Source organism: Kryptolebias marmoratus, linkage group LG9 (assembly GCF_001649575.2).
Source record: "Kryptolebias marmoratus isolate JLee-2015 linkage group LG9, ASM164957v2, whole genome shotgun sequence".
NCBI lineage: Eukaryota > Metazoa > Chordata > Actinopteri > Cyprinodontiformes > Rivulidae > Kryptolebias > Kryptolebias marmoratus.
Window position 1 is genome coordinate 3,013,667 of NC_051438.1, and position 6,271 is coordinate 3,019,937.

The 6,271-nt window shown below is 40.2% G+C and overlaps 1 protein-coding gene across 1 annotated transcript in view; it reads right to left on the minus strand.

Moving 5' to 3' along the window:
* The window catches only part of nocta (nocturnin a), a 17,187-nt gene extending 11,598 nt beyond the window's left edge, over window positions 1-5,589 (minus strand). The window contains exon 1 of the mRNA XM_037977224.1: window positions 1,246-5,589. The gene's annotated coding sequence lies outside the window, so the exon portion shown is untranslated. The remainder of the gene's footprint in view (window positions 1-1,245) is intronic.
* Window positions 5,590-6,271: the final 682 nt, after the last annotated feature.

Here is a 6,271-nt window from a genome sequence, read left to right on the forward strand (position 1 = left end):
AGGGGGCGCACGTGAGCCAACGGGAGCTTGTTGCTGCTGTCCTTTCACGCAGAGGCCAGTGACAGTCACGTGCACTGCTGCCAGCCGTTAAGTTTTGTTTTGCTCCATCGGACTGCCAAAACGGTAATTGTAACGTTTTTTCTTATCTTATTCTTAAGACTACTATGTGTGCGCGCGCAAGCGTGAGTGAGTGAGTGAGAGAGAGAGAGAGAGAGAGAGAGAGAGAGAGAGAGAGAGTGTGCGTGTGAAGACCGCTGATGAGATATGAAATAACCAGTAGCCAATTGAATAAGCTACCCTTTTGGATTTATATATTTGTAAATCTGACTCTAAAGGAGTCAGTGCCCCTGTTTTTTTTTGTTTTGTTGTTTGAAAAGCTCAGCCAGGCACTAGAGTTGCGAATTAGCTCTAAACTGTTTGGGCAGAACATCAGATGTGCTCTATGTCCACGATGTCTAACTGCATTGTCCCTGATAAATAAATAAATACATAAATAAGCAACAATTAAATTAGGAACAGTTAGCTATAACCTAAAGCTGCTGTTTGTCCAGTTGTGAATTTTGACCTTTTATGAACATGACTGTAATTAGACAACAAGCTAATGTTTCCCACAACAAGAAACAAGCTGAGAAAAAGCTCCACAAATGTAAGCTTGATCCAAGGTAAGTCAACTTTCAGGTTCAGAAATACAGCAATAAAATCGAAGGCCCAGCATTAGAATGCATATCACCTTTTGTTTTTCATTGCAGAGTTTAAAACGTTAGATAACTCGTGCAGTCTCACATGAAGCTGTGAATTCTTACACAGAGTATGCGTTGTGAATGAGTTTCAGATAGTACCAAACCTAATTTTAGCTCAGTATTATTATTTTTCTTAACCCTTCTGTGACCTTCAGGTCAAAATGACCCGAAGTTAGAAGAGCTTCTCTATCTCTCTCTCTTTTAAGGGATTCAAGCCAATTAAACCCATCAACTCCTTTTATAGGTATTAATTTTATTACAGAATCGTAAAGTGGCTGACAGGTGCATACACACAGGAAATAGCTAAACGTGCCACAAACACATAAATGATGCAAACTCCAAAACACACAAACACAAACAAACAAGCAAACAAAAAAAACGAATGTAAAGAAAAGAAAAGAAATGAAAGAAAACTGCTGCAATCACAGAAAATAGAGAAAAGCCAAAGGAAAAATGCTGCAAGTACCAAAAACACCAGCAAGTAAGAAAACAGATGCAAACTTACTCCACAGAACAGAGGTGCACCGGACCACCAGGGGGACTCTGGGTTGGATTCAGTGGTGTCTTTCTGCCGTTTGACTTGGTGCTGGCAGTGAGATGTCGGTCAGCTCACCTCCTTCTAAACACAGTGGTTTACTAAGGGACCATCGAGAAATGATCAAACCAATGACACTTAAAAAACAAAAATTAAATAACCTCCATGTCATATAAATGTTTGACCCAGAGATAATGTTGAATTGTTTCATCAGACTGGAAAAATAAGACACATCCACCTAATGAAACATTTCAACATCAACTTTTCATCACCTGGTCTCAAGAAATGGAAGATACTGAGTCTGGTGCACTTCCGTTTTCTGGAGTAATTTTGCATCTGTTTCCTTACTTGCTGGTGTTTTTAGTATTTGCAGCATTTTCCCTTGTGCTTCTGTCTATCCTCTTCTGACATCAGAGATTATGAAGTAATTCTGCTTTGATATTGAATAAAAATGAAGAACTCCTGACTGACAGCTACTTCAGGTGGGAGGAGAGCTGGAGAAACTCAAAGTTTCTTTCAGTAAACCTGCCTATGAGCAGGTTTACTTCACAGAGTCTGTTACCATGGTGACAGAGTCAGAGTTCCACTTGCTTGTCTTTCTGGAACAGTAAACTCAGAGTCAACTCAGGCTTAACTAACACTAAATTTCACTGAACCCACTTTCTGAAAAACCCTCAGGAGTTAAAGTGAAACCATGCTGAGCAAAGGAAGTTCCGATAAAAGAAGAAAAAGGCATAGCTGACTTTCCTCTTTCAGCAGCTGGGGATAAAAACAGAGGAGCTAAGTGGATGGGCCCATAACCGCTTTGGTAAAACGCTTTCTGTAAACGGCTGTATTTTTCTTCACAAACTAAAGTTGTAGTTCCATTAGGTAAAAGGAAGAACACCAGTGTCAAAAGTAACATTTAGCAAATATAAAAATGCAAATAAAGTAAAGATAAATAGTTTGATATACACACATATGTACATATATATCAATAAATAATTTTGCGTAACCTGTGTGGACTCACAGAATGTCATAGAACTCCTTTAGAGAAAGCTATGTCTCAGGATCAAAACTAACTCTGGATGTTTTCCAGCACAATTATCATATTGTGATAAAAGTCCACGCAACATTTGATATTTTGAGCAGGAATGAGACAACATTTTGTTTATGGATTGTATTTTATTCTACTGATCATCTCTTTTCAGAAGGTCACAATTGTTACAACTGCTGTTGTGGGGCTCTGTAATTTAATCTGTAAATGTGCGTGTGTCATGTTTTGGCTTAGGAGCCTGACCCACATGCACAAATACTCTCAGGAGACCAGAGCAAAGTTTTAAAGCAGGGGTCTCCAATCCTGGTCCTCGAAGGCCACTATCCTGCATGTGTTACTTGTTTCCCTGCTCCAACACACCTGATTCAGTGGTTAAACTACCTCTTTATGTTCTGCAGAAGACTGTTAATCACCCATTGATTCAAATCAGTGCCATAGGGCACAATACTCCAGTGAAGATCTGAACCCGAGTGGAACCTTAAATACAGGTGTTGCTCATCAGGAGAATTGGCCACAGCTGAGGAGACGATGTCACCAGAACCACCAGCAGAGCGGAGACAGAAACCAGATCCTCACAGTAGGGGTGAACTACTTTCTGATTTGATCCTAGATTTCTCCTGTTTATATTAGTTAGGAAGGTAAGTTTTTGTCATTTAGTTTCTTTATTTTAAATAGGTCAGTATGATTATTATTTCAGATAGTTGTCTTTTGTTTTTGTTTTTTGTGGGAGTCCCCCTGAAGTTAAACCCAGCTCCTTCCATCTGTTGAGGTTCAACCTAAAATTAACGTATTGTAAATAAATAATTGTAAAATATACTACAGAGTGTTGTGGCTGCTTGAGGTCTGTTGAGGATGGATCATCTTCATGTTATGGTCCGGCCACTCCTAGACGGGCCATAACAGCTTCAACCTTTGTGTGTGTTTGTCTGTGGTGTTAGCAAAATATATGGGTGGATTTTAATGAAACTTGAGGAAAGTAATCGTTAGATGTGCATCTACAACTGATTAACTTTTGGATTCAACCTAATTCAAGATGGCTGCCCCAGACACTGACCTTAAAAAGACAAGAATGGCCATAACTCAGTCAGTTTGGCAGATATTGATCCAGAATTTGTTGTGATGGTAGCTGAGAGTCATTCACAAAACATACTGCAGGTGCTGCTCATTGTATACGATTAAAACTTTATATTTTAGCATAAACTGTTGGAGTCAACGCTGTCAGCAAAATATTTCAAACTGCTGGGTGGATTTTAATGAATCTTGTAGAAAGTAATTATGGATGGACATCAGCTGATTAACTGTCATCAGTCTAATTCAAGATGGCTGCAACAGCTAGTAGACATTAGCCATAACACAAATAGCTGTATTTCAGTCTGTTTTGCAGATTTTGATGTAGTAATAGATGTGTTACATCTTGTGATATCACATGAGATTGCACATAGTTATTTTTCTGTTACATAAAATGATCTTAGTTCAAAACTCTGGCATAAAGGGTGGTGGGCAACACGCAGTCCTTCTAGGAAGGCTAGACCTTTAATGATGTTTAAAATCTTGTGTGACAGCAGCATACGTAGTGTTTTCTTCTGCTGCCTGTACATCGTTGGTACACCAACACCTGTGCGCCCATCTGCTGCCATATTATAATTATCTACATAGTTGCTGGTAGTTGGCTGTGAGCTCACATGGTTCAGTTCTTCTCACATCTCCCAGTAACAGCTGAGTCTTTCATCATGTTCTCTGTCTGCTTTACTGCTGCCTGTATATGCAGGTTGGGACCAGAATTAGAAATTTTTACAAAAATTGCAAAGACAAGAAGAAAAACTCAGTCAAAGCTGACTTCATGTTTGCCTGTAAACTTGTACAAGCAGTTGAACTGGCTGAAAATCAGGCAGAAGAACAAGAGATTAACAAAATAGCCTGGCGATGTTTGTTTTTTATCAGTTATTAGTAGCTTATCAGCTGTGCTATCAGTCAGAGCACAAAGTATGTAAAAAAGAGCAGAAGTCTTTATTCAGGCTAGGCTAATGGCTAGCTAAACAAGGGCCTTTTTTTCTGTTTTTCAGGCTTCTGAAAGTCTCTCTGAAAAACAAGACACCAATGTGAAAGAATGCCATATTTGCTCCCCCATTTTCTAATGTGGGGGTGCAAACATTATTTTTTGCTCTCTCATTTTTTGACCTAAAAACATGTGAACACTCTCTGTAATAAAACAAACACATGTAGTGTTTATCAATTCTAATTTTACTTTCTTACAAACTAAGAAAAAAAACATGCTGATCTTATTGATAACATGGAGCTCATTGTAGACGGGGGCAGCAGTAGCTCAGGCGGTAAGGGTTTGTCCTGTAACTGGAGGGTTGCTGGTTCAAGCCCCCGCTCTGTCAGTCTCAGCCGTTGTGTCACTTCACCTGCCTTGCCTATTGGTGGTGGTCGAAGGGCTCGGTGGCACCAGTGTAGCGGCAGCCTCACTTCTGTCAGCCCGCCCCAGGGCGGCTGTGGCTACAATGTAGCTTACCGCCATCAGTGTATGAATGGCTGAATGATTGTAGTGTGAAGCGCTTTGGGGTCCGTGGACTATATAAAGTGCTATACAAGTACAAGCCATAGACAATTATTTTTGGGTTGGACTAAATATGGCCTAAAAGAAAAAAAGGTTTGTAAATGTCTACTTCATGTTAAGTAAATCATGGCATTTTGTTAAAGTTTGGTGATAAATAAAAACCTCAGCTATAAATAAACTCAAGGGGATTTGACCCTGGGTCTCCCACCTGAAAGCATATTATAATATCATTACACCAACTGAGTCTGCACTGTCTGTGGGACTGCTGGGAGATGATGAGGAACAGGTGAGGTGGGCGTGGAAACTACTGAGCTGAGGGCATGTGAACGACGGCAGGGAACACAAGGAACAATACAATAACATAATCTAAAGCACAGGGAAGACAAAGAGCAAAACTTTACAATTATACAGTCTGGCCAAAAGAAAGTTGACACAACAAAAAAAGGTTACACATTCTAATATTTCGTTGGACTGCCTTTATCACTGTAGCATTGTTTTGATAAGCTTCTGCAATGTCACAAGATTTATTTCCATCCAGTGTTGCATTAATTTTTCACCAAGATCTTGCCTTGATGATGGTAGAGCCTTACCGCTGCACAAAGCCTTCTCCAGCACATCCCAAAGATTCTCAATGGGGTTAAGGTCTGGACTCTGTGTTGGCCAATCCATGTGTGAAAATGATGTCTCATGTCCCCGAACCACTCTTTCACAATACGAGCCCGATGAATCCTGGCATTGTCATCTTGGAATATGCCAGTGCCATCAGGGAAGAAAAAAAATCCATTGATGAAATAACCTGGTCATTCAAGTAATTGGCTGACCTCATTCTTTGAGCACATACTGTTGCTGAACCTAGACCTGACCAACTACAGCAACCCTAGATCATAGCACTGCCCCCACAGGCTTGTACAGTAGGCACTAGGCATGATGGGTGAAACACTTCACCTGCCTCTCTTCTGACCCTGATGCGCCCATCACTCTGGAACAGGGTAAATCTGGAGTCATCAGACCACATGACCTTCCATTGCTCCAGAGTCCAATCTTTATGCTCCCTAGCAAATTGAAGCCTTTTTTTCTGGTTAGCCTCACTGATTAGTGGTTTTCTTAAGGCTACACAGCTGTTCAGTCGCAATCCCTTGAGTTCCTTTTGAATTGTGCGTGTGGAAATGCTCTTACTTTCACTGTTAAACGTAACCCGGAGTTCTACTGTTGTTGTTCTTCGAATTGATTTCACCAAACGTTTAAGTGATATCCGATCACAATCATTCAGGATTTTTTTCCGACCACATTTCTTCCTCGAAGAAGATGAGTCCCCACTGTCCTTCCAGTTTTTAATAATGCGTTGGACAGTTATTAACACAAGTTTAATAGTTTCTGTATTTCCTTCGATGTTTTCTCTT